Below are 21,567 nucleotides of genomic sequence, written 5' to 3' on the forward strand. Positions count from 1 at the left end.
AATATGTTAAAGAATGTTTATATGATTGGATTTGTGAAATTTAAGTTTGCCGTCCAAAATGGGTTTAAAATCCATGCCTAAATTTAAATGAGGGTCTAAATTTTAACAAGTTAACACTTTGTTGTTTGAATGGTGAAGGTAAATATTTTAGACTTGACGGCAGAAAAACAGTGACAGATTGGCTACGTCACTAACCAAATTATCCAGAGAGCACCCTCACATAAAGAAGCCTGGTGGGAAAACAAAGGAGTGAATCCTGCTTGTGTAATATAGTGCAAAAGCTTTATGTAGTGGTTTATGTAGAACAGAGATAAGTTGAACAAAAACGTGTGGATAGCCCCTTAATGGAGCAAATCCATAACAAGAGGTATGAGTTAATTGAAATAGCACAGCAAAAAAAAAAAAATTATAATAATAATAAATTTAGTTTGAACAAAACAATTGTAATAGGCTTTATGGAGCTGCTTATGAACACCTGTCAGGTCAAATCAAATTAATATTGTGAACACTGACAGGGCTTTTTGATAATGTATACTGTTTCAATACAGATTTACAGAAACTGAGGATGTCTCTTTAATAAATATTTGGGCGTTTAGAACTAAGTAATAGTATTGTTCATTTAGTAATAGTATTGGGAAATCTGTGTGCTCTTTTTCAGTTTATAATAATTTATGAGTAAATAAATATCACTACCAATTGACAAACATGAACGAGGGTTTTAAAGACATTGATCTCGTAGCTGATGTGTAAGCATTTATCACTGACAAAACAGTGAGAACTAAATTGACTTCATACGAGGTATTGAGGATTTGCTTCTGAATGTGTCATTAATATAGTCTGAGTACAGTAATATGGTATGATAATTGACAAGATTTGCATTTAAAAAAAAAAAAGGGTAATGATAAGGCAATGAGTATGGTTAACAGTAATGTCCTGGTATAAAATACATGCATGACAATAAGTGGATAGGTTAGGTGTATTTTTGAAGTTAGACACTTCGATACTTAAAATGTAATTTTGATCAAATGTTGTTAACAATGACAAGTTGGGTTAATGGTTAATGTATGTGTAAGCAGCATGTGAACTATGATGACTGCAAATGGATTCGTGGTGAAAGTAAAACTTAATAAAAAGGGCTATTAAGTAATAAACTAGGAACTGCTCTAGGTTTTCGAGGAAATTATGATTATGATTATTTTTATTTTTTTAAGATGGCTCAATATTGATCTTACTTATTTTTGGTTTGTTTAATTTTGTGTTTTTAACACCAAGTTTGGAATGAAAGGGTAAAATAGATAATCAATCTCTATAATTGTACCATTGATGGGGAAAATTATAGATTTTCATGAAATAAGGGTATCTTTACTGGGATTTAGGTTATAAGCAATGTCTGTATTTGGTATCTGTGAGGTGACTGAGGGTCTGACATATGTCAGGAATGCAATAACAGTGGTTATTCATTTAGCCCGGCTTCCAGAGAATAATATATATACGTTTATTGTAATGAGTTTATTTTAAGATATGACCAAATTAACAAAAATTCATCATAGTTGTATGAAACATGCTAAAAGAAAACAAATAAGGCAAATATCCTTCTTAAGGGTAAAAAAAAAAAAAAAATGAATTGGTTATAGTGTATGCGGTTTTCTTTAATGATTTGTTAAATCTGGTTAATGAATATGCAAATTTAGTCTTAAGGCTGTTAGATAAATGTTTTGTTTTAGAGGGTAAGTGTGAAGTAGCTGTAGTAGGAAGAGAGGTATTTACAAAGATATGTTGATGAAAGTATATATGGATGGAGGACACTTTTCCAGGTAGAGGGACACACAGAAAAATTCACTGGAAAAGACATTATGTGAAGAAAGACTAGTGCAAGTGGCGATATTGTGGGATTAAGTAAGTAGATGAATGTATATGGGAAGTAAGAATGATTATGGGAAGTATTTTGTACAAAATAATGTGTTTATTACTAGAAATGTCAGCCAGTACCAGAGATCTTAAGTATATGCACCTGCTTAAGTTGACCAACAGCCTGCATTCTTAGCATGCATCATAACTACACCTGACCTCATTTATTAGACCAGATGTGGGGTATTAGACCCCACATTGATCTAAAACGGGGGACTGAAGAAGTGGATGCCGATTTGCCATATCCTTCATACTGATATTAATTATTTTATTACATGATTTCTTGTTTGACTATTAATCAAGTTATAGCAAGAGTGAAATGTGTAACCTTATGTGTGCTGTATTTCTTTTCCTCAAGATTAATGTCCACATATTATGTGTGTGTATCCAACCGTAATGATAAGACACTCGCCAGTGCTAGAAAGCCTTGAATATTAGATAAGTTCTCTGTGTATGTGTGTTAGTATCTGTCTGTACAGGGAGAAGCTCAGACAGTCCCAGGACAAACGATCAACTGCCAGTGTCCAGCATATCAGATATACGTCTTTGGAGAGTTTTATCTAGGTTTTGGAACCAATCAGAATTTTGTTGACTCATGTATTGACGCAATTAGTATCCTCTGTCAGGGTATAACTGTGGTTGATTTTGTATTGTACTGGGGGCGGCCTGCGAACTCCTTCGAGAGTGTTGAAGCTGACTTCTGCTGATGAAATTGCAAACTATTTTCTTCAAGTAAAATTATTATTATTAATTGAACTCATCTCTGACTCCTGGTCTTCATTGCGACATATCTGGTCCTTGGGTTTTAACTGTAAATTCCCCTACAGTTGCCACCTGGTCGACGCTACAGAGCACTGAGCACCAGAACGACCAGACACAGGAACTGTTTCTTCCCTCAGGCAATCCATCTTATGAAAAGCTGATAATAACTGTGGAACACACTACACTTTATATTTATATACACATACACTTATTTATCTAAGACACATACTTAGTGTACACTTACATTTGACACATAGTATACCTGTACATACATAACCGCTTTTTGTAATATACCTGCCTACAATTATCAATTTGTATATTGTCATTCCTTACCTACTTTTTGTATTTTTGTATTCTTTTATTATGTGTTTTATGTTCTGTCACTGTCATTCTGTTGTACTGCGGAGCTTCTATCACGAAAACAAATTCCTCGTATATGTAAACATACCTGGCAATAAAGCTCATTCTGATTCTGATTCTGATAACGCTTAGTGCAAAAACGTCCAGACTCCTCCGGACAAAGTAAGCACCATTTTTTTTTTTTTTTTTTTTTTTTCCAAAAGAGATTCTTGGCTCACTGTCAGGCTAATGTTGCTAAAGCTACCACTGACAATTCCTTGTTTTCACTAATGCTGCCTAACAGAATGATAGGAATGTGGTAGTTAAAAATTGTGTTTGGAAGCAATGTGTGAGGTCAGTAACACACGGTCACCAGCAGCCTGTGAGCATGCGCTTTTGAAGCTCTGCTCTCTTCTTAGAAGGGAGCTGGGTTGCCAGGTTTTCGCAACAAAAGCCTCCCGTGGACATGAAAAGTAACACGCGGCAACAGTGTTAAAGTAGCCAAATTCCGCTGGAAAACCGCGGACTTGTCAACACTGGATAGAAGGCGGGAGCACCAGCTCATTTTCATTTAAAGGGGTCAAACACATAAACAGTTTTGGCTCATACCCCAAAAGTGACAATTTCATGAAGCTATAAAAAATTATCTGTTGGGTATTTTGAGATAAAACTTTGCGTACACACTCTGTGGACATCAGAGAACAATTTAAAATATTGTAGGAATTTTAATCAAATACACATTTGTGACCCTGGACAATAAAACCAGTCATGAGGATAATTTTTCTTAAATTTGAGATTAGGAATTTGTTAGGATAATATTTGGAAGAGATACAGCTATTTGAAAATCTGGAATCTGATATATATATATATATATATATATATATATATATTGTAAATACTGAGAAAAACGCCTTTAAAGTTGTCCAAATGAAGTTCTTAGCATTGCATATTACTAAGAAAAAAATTACATTTTGATATGTTTACGGTAGGAAATGTACAAAATCTCTTCATAGAACATGATCTTTACTTAATATAGTAATGTATTTTTTGCATAAAGGAAAAATCAATCATTTGGACCCATACATTTTTCTTTTTCTTTTTCTTTTTCTTTTTTCTTTTTTTTTTTTTTTTTTTTTTGATATTGCTAAAAATATACCCAAGCGACTTAAGGATGGTTTTGTGGTCCAGGGTCACATTTATATTAAATACACATTCGCATGCATCTATGTAAATATGTGGTATGAAAACTTTTATCTATCCACCTAAGAAAATATTCATGAACCAGTTTAGGCTATTCATATAAATAATAGTATTGCAGTGTTAATTTGATCTTGAGGCTAAGAAAGACCTTTGAGGTTCACTTCTCTCTCTAAAATAACAGTCTGTTACTGAGCTTATTGTAGATGCACCTGCTATCTAAAGTGAGATTTTTAATCGACATCTTCTGATGTCCATAAGTACAAATGTGTCAGCTGTATTAGCTTTCTTTATAGATTTAACAATTAACAAATGCTCTTCTTCTGGAACATACATCATGAGTTAAATCATATTTAGTGTTAATTAATATTAATAATTTGTTGACCCCAAATAATGGATTTATATTTCCGTTACCTCTACATTTTTGTTTCATGATTTTATGATTTTACTGTTTATATTTTTGCTAAATGTCCTATAAAACATACAGCAGAATTGTGGCTATTTACATCATTTATTGTGACAACAAGCCACACTACTGAATGTATGAACTGTGTCTTCTTCCAAAGTATAATTAAATAAAACTTAATTTGAGCAATATTTACTGGAGTAAGAAGTATGACAACCAGCCCTAGTCTCCCTTATATTGATTATTTATTGTCATGTTATTGTAAGAAAAAAGAGACTGCTTTTGATTAAGTCTCAAATCATTTTGTATACTAAAATGATTTTATAATGAAAAATATGAACACCTGATTCTTCTTTATATTTCATGATATAACATTGTTTCCAACCTGCATCGTCTAATACGATTAAAAAAAATTGTTAGGCTACTACAAACAGAAAGTGAAATAAAATTAAATGAAAACTGTGACTGTGACTGTTTTTTAACAAGCATCCACAAGATGGCAATATCGTTTTTGGAACCCATGACCTCACATATTTTGTGAGGAATAAGATTTGTGGTTGCAGATAAAAGCATTGCACTATGAAACGAGGATCAATCTCATCAGTATAATTTGTAAACTAATCATAATCAGAGATATACTGCCTCTCTTCAAAAAAAACACTTAGTGTCCAATTAAAATAAATGTCACAAATATAATTAAACGAATTAAATGCAAACCAGTATTTTCAACTATTATATTGTTTTATTTTTATTTATTTTTTATCACTGCGTTGTCTTGGATAATATTTCGTGTTTGTGTCCGCACGTGTAGTTGCGGAGAGAGCGCGTGGGAAAGGCGGGGCCGAGCGGGGTGACGTCGCACATAAGGGCGGGGCCACACTATGCTGCAGCGCAAAGCAAAGAAGAGCGAGAAGCAGCGCTCCGGAATTTGGCAACAGAGCTAGCATGTATAACAACTCTTCTGAGGGCAATATGGATTAACACAGCGCCCACTGAGATGTAAGTACATTTGGTTTGTGAAACATTCGGAACAGTCAGTCTCGAGGTTCTTTGTTGGTTACACAACCAGAGAAATAACCATAAAGTAATCTGTGTTGTTTGTATTCTCTGTAGTGCGCAGGGAGGCGAACTGGAGATAAGTTACATTTGTAAGCTGTTTGTATGACTTGGCTGCGATATCATCTTATAATCGCGCTCGGAATTTTCTGTAAAATAACCTCCTGACACTGCCTGCCAAATCGAAAGCTACTAATGTTTATTTGGGGGAAACACTGAAACGTCTTTCATAGGCAGAGGGTGAAGGTATGTGACGTTATGCATGCGGTGTGACCTGAAAGGCCAGTGTTCGCTGATCTCACGTTTAAAATGTACTATGACAGCGAAACAGGGCCATTCTGAGCTGTCCATGATTTGACTAAATCCCAGTGCATCTGTAATTGCCTTGCAAACTTGTTAAAATTAATTATATATGTCATTGCTTAATTGGATGTTTAATGTCTTAACCCTTTAATATCCAAATTGTGTTTTAGGAAGATATGATATATGACAGGGTACTTTTTTTATACTCTAGATGCAATTTTATAAGATGTTTGCGTTTGGTTAAACCAGTTTATTATATTTTATATAAAGATAACTCCAAATAGAAATGTTGATGCAATGGAGTGCAATGGCTAATTTCTGTTTGTTTACAGGCAAATGTTTTTGTTGTTGTTTTTCCGTTTGGTAGCATGTTCTGCATATTTGCAAGAATTAGAGTGAGACTTGTTTTTAAAAAGTTAGACTTATATTTAAAGTTCAGCTAATAATTGGCACTTTAGAAAATCTCATAAGTTTTGTCTGATAACCAGAAATTCCTTCCATAAACAAAGTCCTAAGAGGTTTGGACTGGTTTGCTTCTGGTTGGAGTTTGATATTTCATGAAGCTGGCAGGCTGTTGCATAAGTACAGTTCAAATGCAGTGTGCTTGATCACACTTCGGTTGGGGATTTGTTGTAGTCTGGGCCATGTGCAGGCACCACACAGCAGCATTAAGTGGCGTTCTGCATTAAGACTTCATGACTGTACAAGTCAGGCCCTGTAAAATCAAGTAGAAGATTCATTTCTTGGCTTTATGGTTATATAATATATGTCTTGTTTTTCAGTTACTTTACATCAGCAAAAAAAAAAAAAAAAAAAAATCCCCTTTAATAAGTGAAACAAAGAAAGACGTGTTTGTCTACATAAATTGGGTTGTGTTTTAGGGCATGATATACACTTGGCAGGTTTGCAGTTTGACTGAAATATGAAAGCTGTGTACCTAAGACATCTAAATGAACCAAAAACAGGATGTAATGTCACAAGATGTGACCTGAAAAAGGCCAAAATGTTCAAGCGTACAATCTGTACATGGTTCTTCTCGTCATAGGGGCTATTGTTGGCCATGACAGTTTGGTTACAGGGATCAGAACGGCCGTCTCATTACAGCAGATTTCCATGTGTCCAACTGAGATATTTTTTATAATCTGTTAGTGAGTTATCAGCTGGCAAAAATACCACTGTATACACATGTACATTGAGCACATTTATCTCAGCACACCTTAGTTTGGATGATTGGTAATTTCACAAAATATGATGTGTATTTTGAAAACTTGCCGATCATTGAAAACAATGTTGTTAGGCTAAATGCACGCATCCAATCGGGGGTGCACTTAACTGAACAATTTTTCATTCACTATGGTCAATAGTTCAATTAAACTGTATTGGTAATTACATAATATGATTAATGTGACTACCTTCATTTATGTGTTAGAATATATATAACTCAATATTTTAACTAATTGCAAAAGCTGATTAATCAACTGAAGTCTACAGATTAATCAGTGAAATAATCGACGATTAATCGTCGTAATAATCAATGATTAATCGTCATAATAATCATTAGATAAATTGATTTATAATTTTTTTGTTGCAGCCCTAATAAACCCATCATTTACTTTTTTTGGTCCAGACCAAAAGAGCCAAGAAAACCAAACTACTACTGTAAACCTGCTTAGATGGCTGATAAAAATGATGTAACTGTAACATGTTGTGATCAGTGTCATGTCATAGCCTGTTACAATCAGTCATGTCTGTGAGTCAGATATAACCCTTTCCTCCGGCGGTGTGAGCTGTTTGATTATTCCCCTTCACTAACCGAAAAGGCACCTTCAAAAGATTTTCAGACTGAGAATTTCAGTCACAGACATGTTATTCTCTTAAAGATTGGCAGTATCCTCAAGAGATGCTGCAGCCCTGTTCCAGGTTTTCAGAGTATCTATTTTTTCCTTATGGCTCCTAGAGACCATTAGGTCTAGCCTGGGAAGCACTTTACCCCTGAGGTTATGTAAACTGTGTGTGTGTGTGTGTGGGGGGGGGGGGGGGGGGGGTCATTAATTAAGTTTAAATAAAAAGTCAGTTATTATCAAATATTTATCAGAACTAGACTAATCATCTTTATTTAGAAGAGAGTTTTTTTTTTTTTTTATCTTTAAATTGGTAACATTTTATTCTAAGCTTCTGTTGCATGCTGAACACCAAGGGGCTCATGCTGAGCTGAACTGAGATGCATGATGGGATACATGCTGTGGTTCACATGGAATCAAATTAGGATCTTCTTGTTATATCTATAATGACTCAGCTTCTTCATCTCTGCCTGCAGGCTGGGAGCAGATCAGAACCGATTAGTGGAGCATGTTTTGTTGAACTTATGCCGTGGCGATTCCCAAGACTTGCCCACTAGTTATGCAACACAGGCCTGCATTAATATTGATATTTCTTTGGATATAAAAAAGTGTGGAACTAAAAGGTCTGTTTGCTTCTATTTTTGCCCTGTAAAAGCACTTGTATGATTGTAAATGTGACGGTGTGGAAAGGGTCCTCTAACATATGCTATATGTTGAGGCAAGAATGTTATGTAATTGTGGTCCAGATGATGATTTCCACAAAATGTTCTGTTCTCCATTCATGTGCATGATGGAGTCTTGAAAGCAATTTGGGACGAATATAGTAAATATGAAACTCTTTATCAGAAACAGCTGCTCTGTTTTATAATGACCACTAATGTACTATTTTATAGTTTTGATACTAACTAATCAGTGCAAAGACATAAAATGATTTTATAATTGTGCTAAATGTTAAACTCTGAATATGCATAAAAATGAGGCCAAATGCTCTAGTAGCTCGTGTACCTTTTATAGCTCTGTAAAAATGTGACATTCTGGCTTAACAACCCACCAAGCATGCCCTACTACCATAAATTAGGTTACTATTATTTTCTTCTCTACAGTTTTGTTGTTGTTGATGTTGTTTTAATACATTACAAATGGCACATATTATGTTCATTTCACTCAAGACCCCACAAAACCTAAATGGGCTAAATACAGTAATTTTAGCTAGTTTGATACCAGAATAGAGTCATGGAACCTAGCAATCTCTGCATTTCTCTCTTCCCGCATGTGCTTCTGTGAAATAGGAGCTCAATACCTGACTAGCTTCTGTGTATCAGTGGAGAGCTAAGTCATTTCCTGATGACCTTCAGAGTCGTCCTCCTTGTTAGTCATAGTGAAGCATGCTGAACAAGTGTACTAGATTCAGTGATTGGTAATTATATATATATAATTTTTTTTGTTTGTTTTTTTTATGTTAGAGAGTATGCTGTAGGTCAGGGTCTAGTAAAACTCTTTTTCTAGTAAAAACACAAGTATTCAGTATAGAATAAAAGTCATCGCATCATAGTCCAGAATAGAGAATGTGATCATCCAAGTTGAGTACCTTGATTCATTTTTATCTACTTCCTCATAGTAGTGCTTCTGCTGCAAGTGACAAACAACTTCCCAGACCCAGACAAACCAGACCTCTTACAAGCTGCAAAACATCCTGGTTCAGCTGCAATTACTTGCACATATGCATTTCCACTGCCCACTTCTTGTTAACCCGTTTCCTGGTAAACACTCTGTTTTAAACGATTCTTTAGTTGCAGTGTTCTGTACTTGCTAATTCTTCAGTGGGCAGTCGTGGCCTAATGGTTAGAGAGTCGTAACCCTGAAGGTTGCGGGTTCGAGTCTCAGGTCCAGCAGGGATTGTTGGTGGGGGGAGCCCTCTCTTCCACCCTCAATATCACGAATTGAGGTGAGACCCTTGAGCAAGGCATGGAACCCCCAACTTCGGATGTGTGTTCACGGTGTGAGTGTGTTTACTACTGTGTGTGTGCACTTGGATGGATTAAATGCAGAGCACAAAATCTGAGTATGGGTCACTATACTTGGCCAAACGTCACTTCACTTTTCTTTAATGTTTTCCTATAGATAACATAATTTAACTTTTACAATTGACTTTAAACAAAATCTCAAGCTTTCTCTTACATGTAAATAAAGAGTAGGGAAATTCCCTCTTCACATTCCATTGCTTTTCCCCTTTACATTCCACTAAGGGTGTCATCCAAATGAATTGCGGAAGCCAAAACATGCACATTGTTTTGTTTTCATCCTTTTTTTAAAAAGAAACCTCTTAGGCACCTATAACCTAATGATCATTGCATCAACATCTAGTTAGGGATGCAATGATACCATTTGTTTCAGAACCATGTTTCATAAATCAATGTAGAATTTCTATACTTGACCTGATTAGGGATGGGTATGATTAATCGATGATCGATAATTGATCGTTAATAATTCTGTCGATCACGTTATTTTGTTATCGATTAATCTAATGCATTTTTTTTATTTAATGCAGGTTGCATTGCGTAGTGTGAGTCTTGAAGCAATTAAATGAATTTCACTGTGTGGCAACAAGTTTTGGCAGCATATTTGACACCATACTCGGTTATCTGTGATCTTCCGTTTTGATTTCAAAAGAATAATCATGAAGAGGTCACGGCGAAGTGTGGTGTGGGACCATTTTGATTTAAAAAGCAAAATAGTTCAATGAAAACGATGCCAATGCGATGCCAACAACACGCCACCACTCAAATGATGTACCACTTTAACAAAAAGTATCTGATCCTGGTTAATGTCGGTGGCGGTGCATCCTGCTCTCAGACTCAACCTAGCGTCAAGTCGGATTTAGCATGGACTCTGAGCTATTATGCACATCGAGCAGAGAAAATTACCCAAGGGATCTGCAAGTTCATTGAGATGGATATTCTGCCCTTAAGTGTTGTTGAGGGCAATGGTTTTCGAGAACTGATAAATTTATTGGAACCAGCATATCAAATTCCATCACGACGTACCATCACCAGACTGGTAGAAACTCACTACAAAGAACGAAAGCAGCAGCCGTTAAAAAAATTGATAAAAGCTGAGAGAGTTGCTAGAGACTACAGACTGCTGGACTGCTGAGAGCTACATCACCATAACCTGCCACTACATCAGTGATGACTGGCAAATTAACTCCGCGGTCCTGCTCACAGAAAGCCTGCCAGACCAGCATACAGCTGACAAAAATGAATGGAGCTGTAGAGCAGTGGGGACTTAAAAGGCAAGAGTTATTGCATGCGTTCATGACAACGCAGTCGATATTGTAGCTGCCAACAGTCCCACCAGAGTGCCCTGGATTTCCGTTGCCTGCTTTGCACACACCCCCCAGTTGGCCATAAATGATTACTATCTGTATCGGGTAATATCAGTGGCTAGTAAACTCGTTAGCCACTTTAATCACAGCACTACAGCAACCAAAGCGTGTGCAAGATGTTTGATCGGCTGGTGGAGCAGCGGTGGGCTGTTTTGTTGCTGTGCTGTCGGACTGAACCGTGACGTAGCTTCAAGATGCCAGGATCCTGGAGTTGAAGGATGAGTACTGGCAGCTGATGGAGGACACACAGCCCATGCTGTCAGCACTTAAAGGGTTAGTTCTCCCAGATAGCAAAATTATGTCATTTAGTAACATACCCTCCTGTTGTTCCAAACCAGTAAGACCTCCTTTTATCATTGAAACACAGTTTAAGATATTTTAGATTTAGTCCAAGAGCTCTCAGTCCTTCCATTGAAGCTGTGTGTACGGTATACAATACTGCAAGTCGGCTACAAGGTTGCCAAGTCTGCGGTTTGGGGAAGCCTTCCACAAAACGTGTATTTTACCCCCTGGAATACTGGTGGACCCCCCTTGAAACATGATTGGGATAGTTTTAAGTAGCAATTTTGTGGGTTTTGGTGTGAAAACCTGTCAACCCTATGCACGGAAATGTTTGAAAGTGTGTATATATAATATGAACGTACTCCAAAACGGCACATTGAAATTACTCAAGCAGTGTTACGGTGCGTTTCATTACTGAAGACTTCGACCTTGAAATAATATATATATATATAATAAGGTAAAAATATATATTCTTTATTTATTTATTTATTTATTTAAAGTCTTTTTAAAGCTATGGTTCTCAAAGTGTGGGTGCGTGGGCCATCAGCAGAAAAAGAAAAGAAGTAAAACAGTCAATGGACGTAACTTAGAATGGGAGATGAATCGGTTTGTGAAAGGGAAGAGAAAAGCCATAGATGATGGCGCACAGACCCAGACAGATGCTGGTCATTCAAAAGCTAACGGCAGAACATATGACAGGGCATATCTTGCTCTCGGCTTCACTGACTGTTAGGGCTGTCACTTTTGTGAATAAATCATTTTCTATTTTTTAAGACCTAAGTGTTCATTGAATCGATTGTAAAATCGATTTTCCATGTCTAAAAAAAAAAAAAACGTTTCCTTTTTCAACGTCAAATAACGGACAAATGCAAAGAGAGAGCTGGAAACGCACAAGTCAGCAATATTTCTAATTTATTGGTATGAAGTTTCGTGCAGAACAGCAACAGGAGTGCAACATTCTCGAAAAAATTTATATGCAGAGGGGACGACTGCCATAACAAAAGAAAAACATCACTGCAGGCTTCAACCCGGCTGTATTTATGATTTAGGCAATTCAAAAATCTCCAAGATTATTTTAAATAATGATTCAATCCATTGCAAACAACTGTTCAAAAAAATTTAACTTTAAATGGAATTGAGAACAGGCCATGTGTGTTTTTTTTATTGAACGTAACCGAACTTAGGCTAGATTGTGCAATCGATTTTCGAACTAAAGGTGACAGCCCTACTCAATGTGTCCATACCAGATGCACCACAGAAGCTCTACTGTACACTGGATGCGACAAAGCGACTGTTGCAAGTCATTTTAAGTTTGTGTCATTATGCCACAAATAGAACAAGGCATCAGTTTAATGTCTGGTTTTGTTGCGCTGTGCCTCTTCCATTGTAGACCATTGTCACTCGCATCCAGTGTAGACACTGTGTTTAATGTTGTTGGTGAGGAGGAAAGCCCGTGTGTGTCCTATGCCCGTAGTGGACCGTAGTGGTGGGTGATATGGAAAAAGTATCATATCGCAAATTATTTTTATTTTATTTTTTTTTTGTAGAAATATCACGATTTTATCAAAATTCTTTGTCATGTTGGTTTTACTATTTTGCAAGTTTTCTGAGCATTACAGCCAAACTAATTTCCCTATTATAAAGACAAAGCTTTTCAATGTAAAAAAAATAAAATAAAAGAATGGCAGATATTTAGGCCAAAGATAAAAATCTTTGTTCTTATTTTTTAATGGCAAAGATAAAAGAATGACAAAGATACACATTACAACTAGGGCTGGGCGATATGACGAAATATATAGTCTGGACGATAGAAAATATCTATCGTTTTATATAAGGCTCTATCGTTTACGCCACGATAAGGCGTTTATGGCAGAATTTTACGTCAAGATGCACCTCACGCAACAGCATGCCCATGCACGCTGCAATACATAAACAAACATGAAGGAAGACGGTAGTAGACGCGGTTTAGACCAGGGTAATTCTCAACAAGATGACCAGCCAACCCAAACCGAGGAGCTTGTACCTAAGAGGGGCGACTTCTGTTGCATGGACGCCTAAAACGGATGAATAAGTTGAAATGTTTTTAACTCAATGCGGTGCGGACCGCGCTTCCATTATGACCGCGCGTACCGCAAGCCTACATTGGTAATAACGAACCTGAATGCGCAAAATATGAAATATGTGAACAGCTCCACAGGCTTTTACCCGTGGCACACCATATAGCCATAGCTCCCGCAGATGGAAGGAGATCACTTCTGCTGTTGCCAAGCATATCTACACGGTCGATAATAGCGGGTTGAAATATTTTAATGGCAGGTGTTAACATGACCAACAGTCTTGCTTGAAAAAAAGGTTCTAAATAAAATACATATTTAGTCCATACTACCTTTATTTGTTTTGTATCATTTCAAACTGCATTTCCACATTGCAATTTTATAAAGACTATTCATAAACTGAATTAACAGAAAAATTGCTATATCGTTATTGGGATAGCAAATTAGCTATATCGGGACATGAAATTTTGGCCATATCGCACAGCCCTAATTACAACTACACATAATATACAAGAAAAACAAACAGTGCTTTATTTCCAGGTACAATATTTAGCAGGAGAATTTAAGATATTTACTGAACAAATATAAAAATAAAACACTATATAAACTGATTCCTAAAGCAACTGTATAAAATGTATTCAGTCAAGAGCAGTGCGTGATAAAGGCTATTTTGAGGAATGTGGAAAACCAAACAGTTGCTGGTACACAGTGATTTCCATAGTATTTTTTGCTACTATCAAATGCAATGTGGACCAGCAACTGTTTGGTTACCCACATTCTTCAAAATATCTTCTTTCAGAATCAGAATGAGCTTTATTGCCAGGTATGGTCACACATACAAGGAATTTGTTTTCGTGACAGAAGCTCCGCAATGCAACATAACAGCGACAGAGCAAAAAACTTAGTACGCTAAGTATGTGTGTTAGATAAATAAGTGTATGTGTATATAAATAGTGTAGTGTGTTCCACAGTTATTATCAGCTTTTCATAAGATGGATTGCCTGAGGGAAGAAACCGTTCCTGTGTCTGCTCGTTCTGGTGCTCAGTGATCTGTAGCGTCGACCAGGTGGCAACAGTTCAAAGAGGGAGTGTGCTGGATGTGAGGGGTCCAGAGTGATTTTGCCAGCCCTTTTGCTCACTCTGGATAAGTACAGTTCTTGAATAGAAGGGAGGGTTGTGCCGATGATTCGCTCAGCAGTCCGGACTACCCTCTGTAGCCTTCTGAGGTCAGATTTAGATGCTGAGCTGAACCAGACAGTTACTTAAGTGCAGAGGATGGATTCAATGATGGTGGAGTAGAACTGTTTCAGCAGCTCCTGTGACAGGTTAAACTTCCTCAGCTGGTGAAGGAAGTACAACCTCTGCTGGGCCTTTTTCACAATGGAGTCGATGTGAATGTCCCACTTCAGGTCCTGAGAAATAGTGGTGCCCAGGAACCTAAATGACTCCACTGCAGTCCCAGTCCTGTTCATGATGGTGAGTGGGGGAAGTGCAGGGGGGTTTCTCCTGAAGTCCACAATCATCTCCACTGTTTTGAGTGTGTTAAGCTCCAGGTTGTTGAGACTGCACCAGACAGACAGCTCTTTAACCTCCTGTCTGTAAGCAGACTCGTCACCGTCCTGAATGAGGCCGATGAGAGTGATGTCATCTGCAAACTTCAGGAGCTTAACAGAAGGGTCCTTAGATGTGCAATCGTTAGTGTATAGGGAGATGAGCAGTGGGGAGAGAACGCAGCCCTGGGGAGCTCCGGTGCTGATTGTACGGGTGCTGGATGTGTATTTTCCCAGCCTCACTAGCTGCTGCCTGTCTGTCCGGAAGCTGTCGATCCACTGACAGACGGAGGTGGGCACGGAGAGCTGAGTTAGTTTGGGCAGGAGGAGGTTTGGGATGATCGTGTTAAAGGCCGAGCTGAAGTCCACAAACAGGATCCTCACATAAGTCCCCAGTCTATCTGGGTGTTGCAGAACATAATGCAGTCCAATGTTTACTGCATCGTCAACAGACCTGTTTGCTCTCTAGGCAAACTGAAGAGGATCCAGCAAGGGCCCAGTGGTGTCCTTCAGGTGGGCCAGCACCAGTTTTTCAAATGACTTCACGACTACAGACGTTAGAGCCTCTGGCCTGTAGTCATTTAGTCCTGTAATTTTAGATTTCTTTGGGATAGGGATGATGGTGGAGCATTTGAAGCATGAAGGGACTTCCAGCGATCAGTTCCACAGTTCCAGCAATCTGTTGAAGATCTGTGTGAAGATTGGGGCCAGCTGGTCAGCACAGGATTTCAGACAGGCTGGTGTAACACAATCTGGGCCGGGTGCTTTTTTCCTTTTCTGCTTCCGGAAGACTTGGCGCACCACATCCTCGTTTATTTGAATTGCTGGGATGCAGGAGGTGTGAATGGTGAGATCGCTTGATTTGGAGATGTGTTCAGGATGGGTTGCAGGAGTTGTGGATGGTGTGAACGGTTGTTTGGGGAGGTGTTCAGGGCAGGTGATGGGTGTTCTTTCAAACCTGCAGTAAAACTCGTTCAGATTGTCTGCCAGTCGTTGATTCTCCACAGTGCTGGGTGCTGGTGTCTTATAATTGGTGATCTCCTTTAGACTTTTCCACACTGATGCAGAGTCGTTTGAAGTGAACTGAGTCCTTATTTTTTCAGAATAATTCTCTTTGCCACTGTGATCTCCTTTTCCAGTGTGTATTTAACCTGTTTATACAAGACATTTTCCCCCTTCATGTAAGCATCTTCTTTGGCCTGACGGAGCTGTCTGAGTTTTGCAGTGAACCAAGGTTTGTCATTGTTGTAATTTAGTTGAGTCCTTGTAGGAATGCATATATCCTCACAGAAACTGATATAAGATGTTACAGTCTCTGTGAGTTCATCCAGAACGGTGGCAGCAGCTTCAAAAATACTCCAGTCAGTGAGGTCAAAACGAGATTGTAAATCCTGCTCTGCTTCATTAGTCCATCTTTTTTACAGTCTTTAATACAGGTTTAGCTGATTTTAGTTTCTGCACATCTTCTTTAACACAGTTACATCTGTACACCACCGTTCAATGATGTAAAAGCATTTCCCGCCGCCGCGCGATTTCCCTCGTTGATTCTGCTTCGCGATCCGCTCTAAACAGCTGAAAGTCCGGCAGATGGAGCTTGTTGTCCGGTATGGCGTCATTCAGCCAAGTTTCTGTGAAACGCAGAGCAGCAGAGTGTGAGAAATCCTTATTTGTCCGAGAGAGCAGAAGCATTTCATCCGTTTTGTTGGGTAGAGAGTGGAGATTTGCCAGATGGATGCTAGGCAACGGCGTTCAAAATCTGCGTTTTCTGATTCTCACGAGCGTGCCAGCTCTTTTTCCCCGTCTGCGCGTCCTCTTGAAGCGTGTGATCAGCGCAGCCGCTCCCCCGACAAGAATGTCCAGCAAAACATCAGAATAGTCGAAATCCGGTGATATATCGGGAGATCAGTGTTAATTTCGTTGACTAAATATTTTCGTCATTATTTTCGTCACGAATATATTTTTGCCGACGAAAACGAAACGAAAACTAAAATAGAAGGCACTGATGGAGACTAAAACTATGACTAAATTGATTGACATTATCGTCAACGAATAAAGGACGAGACGAAAATAGACTGTGACGAAAATCAAATCAGCAGACGGGAGAGATGCGAGGAATGAGCAAAAGAACCGGCAAAACAGAACAGACTGCATGAGAGAAGAGAACCAATCAGAGCCTGACTTATTGAGACGTGAAGCGAAGGTTTTCAGTTTTTATGAGCTCCCGGGAAGTCGGCATTCGAAGAGGTGATAGGGACTTTAAGCAACAGCCTCTGGTGGAACGGCAACGCCATTCTGGCGTTGTATTGCGCCTGCGCGAATTTAACTGCTACTTTGTGACTTTCTAATTTAACGGTCTACTACGGGAGAACAGCTGATTTGCCGGAGTCGCTACAACGTGAGAGGTTAGGTAAATAAATGTTATGTTTTTAGACTTATTTACATCATACAATATTAAAAACTCCTCTTCTGACAAAAGATTGTCATTTAACGCCAAAAGCAATCCTTCTCTTGCTTTTTTAAATTATATATTTTTTTGGATCTCAATAAATTAATTAATGCTGCGTTGCGCTGTTCTGTTTTACCGTTGCTTAGTGACTTTTACGTTCTTGGCTACAGCGGTGTGACGGCAAACTTCCGGTCGCTGTAGCCGTTCCATTCGCAGCTGTTGCTTAAAGTCCCTACTGTCTAAAAGAGCGACAAAATGTCCACAGCTCACTTCACGTTTGACGACGAACAAAACAAAACAAAGTGTAAAGCACGCAGAGCGCTCATTCGTGGCAAGAACACAACCAATTTGAAAAGACATTTACAGACGAGCCACCCGGACATTTTCTCAAATGTAATTTCACAACGATGTTCTTTTGTTTATTGAGCTAAGCAAAATTGGAATAGTGCAGTGCGTAGATGTTGTAGCATTAAATATTACGAACTGAAAAGTACTGTAAAATAGCCCCTTCTTCAAATTAGATGCGAGCACAATACTAATACGTAATATCATGATAAATACATTTGATTAATACTAATGTTTAGTATATTTAATAATGTTCTACTTGTTGACAAAATCACAAATATTTCTATATTAGTCATGTGAAACATGAATGTTCACATCCTATCATTATACATACAAATCTAGCAATATTGTAGTATTTAAAACATACAATATTGCTAGACAAATTAATACCTTATAAAATCTTGTTACTTTTTTTTATCCACCCAACTTATTAAATATTTACTTTAAATGTATGCACTTATTGTTCAGCTCAGCTGTAAGCTTTAAGGTCCTGGACCTAACGTTATTTTTCTTTTATTGATGGTCAATTGGCAGCTAGTTATTGTTTACATTATCATGACAGTGTTTGTTGCTGCATAAAAGCTTTTGAATCGAAATAAAGACACAGTTGTGTTGAAATAAAGTTGAATTTGTGTTTTATATATTTTGGTTAAGTTTGTTTCCTATACCAGCTGTAAAAAATTGTCTAGTAAATCTGTTATTGATTTTAGTCTTATTTTAGTCGACTAAAATACCAAGCAATTTTAGTCGACTAAAATACCAAGCAATTTTAGTCGACTAAAATACCAAGCAATTTTAGTCGACTAAAATAAGACTAAAATTAAAACAAATCAGATGACTAAAACTTGACTAAAACTAAAAAGAATTATAGTCAAAAGACTAAGACTAAAACTAAATTAAAATTTCGTGTCAAAATTAACACTGCGGGAGATGTGTGTTGCCGAATGTCCAGCAATTCGTCCCTGGTGAAACTGATTGCAGGAATATAACTAAAGACAGGACAAACTAACAAAAACTAGAGCCCGACCGATATGGATTTTTGGGGGCCGATGCCGATATTAACTCGAAAATAGCCGATTTATAAGCCGATATTTTGATTTTGAAAATAAACTGGATATTAGACCCATTTCCTGTAAACTGCACTTACACAACATTCAATAGCAAAATATCTGCCTGTTCTATGTATGTGGGCTGTATAAACCATTTTCCAGAAGGGATTTATTTACAAAAAAAAAAAGCCTTAGATTACGGTCTCAATGACTAAACAATTGCACATCAAAAGTATAGATTTTTTAATGATCAAAAAACAGTCTGGTTTTAAACATTTAACACTTTTACTTTTTTCCAGTTGAAACTGGTTTTAACAGTCTGTGTGTGCACTGTAAATAAATTATAATACTAAAGTTAAAGTATTTGCAGAAGTAGTCCCACACTTTGCTGCTACAGCATTCACCTTTTTCAGGTATCTGTAGGCAGAAAGAGAGACAGAGAAAGAATAAGCATGTGTATTAATAATATCACCATGTATCATTACTCATGTCATCATTAGAATTAGAATTATAATAAACAGGGATCTCCTACATAGGCAAAAATGAGAAATTTATATATTTTTTTTATTTGTCAAGCAATAGGTATTACCTACTCGTATTTAACTATATTATTTCAACATTTTCCTGTTATGTCTGTAAAGCTGCTTTGAAACAATATGTAAAAAAAAAAAAAAAAAAAAAAAAAAAAAAAAACGCGTGTTCAGCTCACATTTATTTACATGTCCCCTCTGGTTTAATAATTTCTGATGCACCTACTGTAGTTACTGTAACTACACTGTATTTGCTCTCACAGACACATTCACAACGGACCCGTATATCTTCTCCTCTTCTCTTTCGGCAGTCTGAATCAAAACCTCGTCATGCGCTGGCGAACGTAAAGTTAGCCTACTGTTACCGGAAGATTACGGAATCAATTCGAAGTTGAATGGTTAATGTTAGTGTCATGAACACACCGCTGTCAATTTTGAGAAGAACCACCTTCAAACAAGTTAATAGCAAGCATTTAAGGGGCCTTCTAAAAAGGAAGCTATATTAGCGTTAGAGTAAGGTAACCAGCCTGAATTCACCAAATTGTTCTTTGGACCTGAGGGTAGCGTCTTCTTCCTTGCTTCTCTCTTAATTATCATCAGCTGGACTAGCGCTATCGCTCGCTTCTTACAACGGGACAGATACATGTTTGCTGCTGACCGAAAGGAGGAACAACAGGCTATGAAAGGGCTCCCGCTAAAAGTTTTTAAAACTCCGCCAAAGCCATAGCGCAGCGCAGCGCAAATCGCGTTGTATCTGAAGGGCAACGTTGTCAACTCTGGAGTTGCAGACCGCCCTCTGGTGGGCAAAGTATGCAACACTCATAACATGAGTGAAGCATGAGACTGTTTTTTCATGTTTCATCGGCCGTTATAAACGCCGATGCCGATTTAAATGCAATTAGTTCATATCGGCCGATAATATCGGCCGGCCGATATATCGGTCGGGCTCTAACAAAAACACAAAAACAACTGCAGAGCACTTCACGGAGGCAGCCATCCTGTATCGGCGCCAGCATGAGAGTACGTGTTCAGCACAAGAAAGAAATTAATACAGGTTGGGGACAACATGACAGTGAGTATATAATAACAGAAATGAAATTTTAGGGTGATCTATCCCTTGACAGTAATGACAGTAGGCAGCATTTTTTATAGGCGTATTGTCCCTTTAAGACCGCTGAGTTAACACTGCTGTGAATGCATGTGGTGTTGTACAGCATATGATGGAGGTGCCAGAACTGCAGCTGATAGAATATGCGCTGTAGCATATTTCTTCAAAAGCAGATTGTGGAGACATTTTTATCCTCCACGATCAAAAATAGTCATATCCCACACCCCTAGCGGACAGCATGAAACCCACAATAAATAATAAATATAATAACAGTTATTCACTCTATGGTATTTTATTTTTCAATGTTTCAATGTTTTTTTTCCTGTAGGTTTTTAAAATTAAAAAAAAGCATTATTTTTCATAACGTTTACTAAAATTATTTGGCAAGACCAATAAAGTTTGAGAACCATTGGTCTAAAGTTAACAGACGGTGTATAAAGTGCAGTCCAAATGTTCACATATGTTTATTACAGTGACTTTGAATTACCTAAAGTAGTGTGGTAAAACAACAGATTTATTTTTATATTTCTGCAATATTCTTCAATCTACTACTGTGATTGTAGTTGTTTAATACAAATGTCATTCATATCAATTCATGCATCACCTAATTTCATCGTAACATAGGCCTGGCCTACAGAAATGAATGTTTCTGTTTAATCTATTAAATATTGTGTTGGTCATACTATACAATGATTTTTTTTTGCTCATCTTTGTTGAATAATACAGAACATAAAGTGCTTTAAAAAAATTGCATATTGCAATATTGGTAAAAAAAAAAAAAAAATTAATCGCAATTAGATTTTCCTATTTTTGTCTTTGTTTGTTTTATTTTTAGTTATTTTATTTATTATAGGGCTGAATGATTTAGCTAAATGCTTGATCAAACATAGGCTTACTGTCTGGTGCTGGCAGCTTGGTGGTTAAAAAAAAAAAAAAAAGTATTATTATTATTATTATTTTTTTTTTTTTTTTTTTTTGTAACCACCAAGATGCCAGCACCAGACAG

At 37.4% G+C, this 21,567-nt stretch overlaps 1 protein-coding gene across 7 annotated transcripts in view; it reads left to right on the forward strand.

Annotated features, from left to right (window-relative positions):
* Positions 1 to 5,485: 5,485 nt before the first annotated feature.
* inpp4ab (inositol polyphosphate-4-phosphatase type I Ab) overlaps positions 5,486 to 21,567 on the forward strand; it is a 56,634-nt gene continuing 40,552 nt past the window's right edge. For all 7 annotated transcript variants that reach the window (XM_052559084.1, XM_052559087.1, XM_052559088.1 and 4 more), the window contains exon 1: positions 5,486 to 5,611. The gene's annotated coding sequence lies outside the window, so the exon portion shown is untranslated. The remainder of the gene's footprint in view (positions 5,612 to 21,567) is intronic.

The sequence above is a fragment of the Carassius gibelio genome, chromosome B6 (assembly GCF_023724105.1).
Source record: "Carassius gibelio isolate Cgi1373 ecotype wild population from Czech Republic chromosome B6, carGib1.2-hapl.c, whole genome shotgun sequence".
NCBI classification, from domain to species: domain Eukaryota; kingdom Metazoa; phylum Chordata; class Actinopteri; order Cypriniformes; family Cyprinidae; genus Carassius; species Carassius gibelio.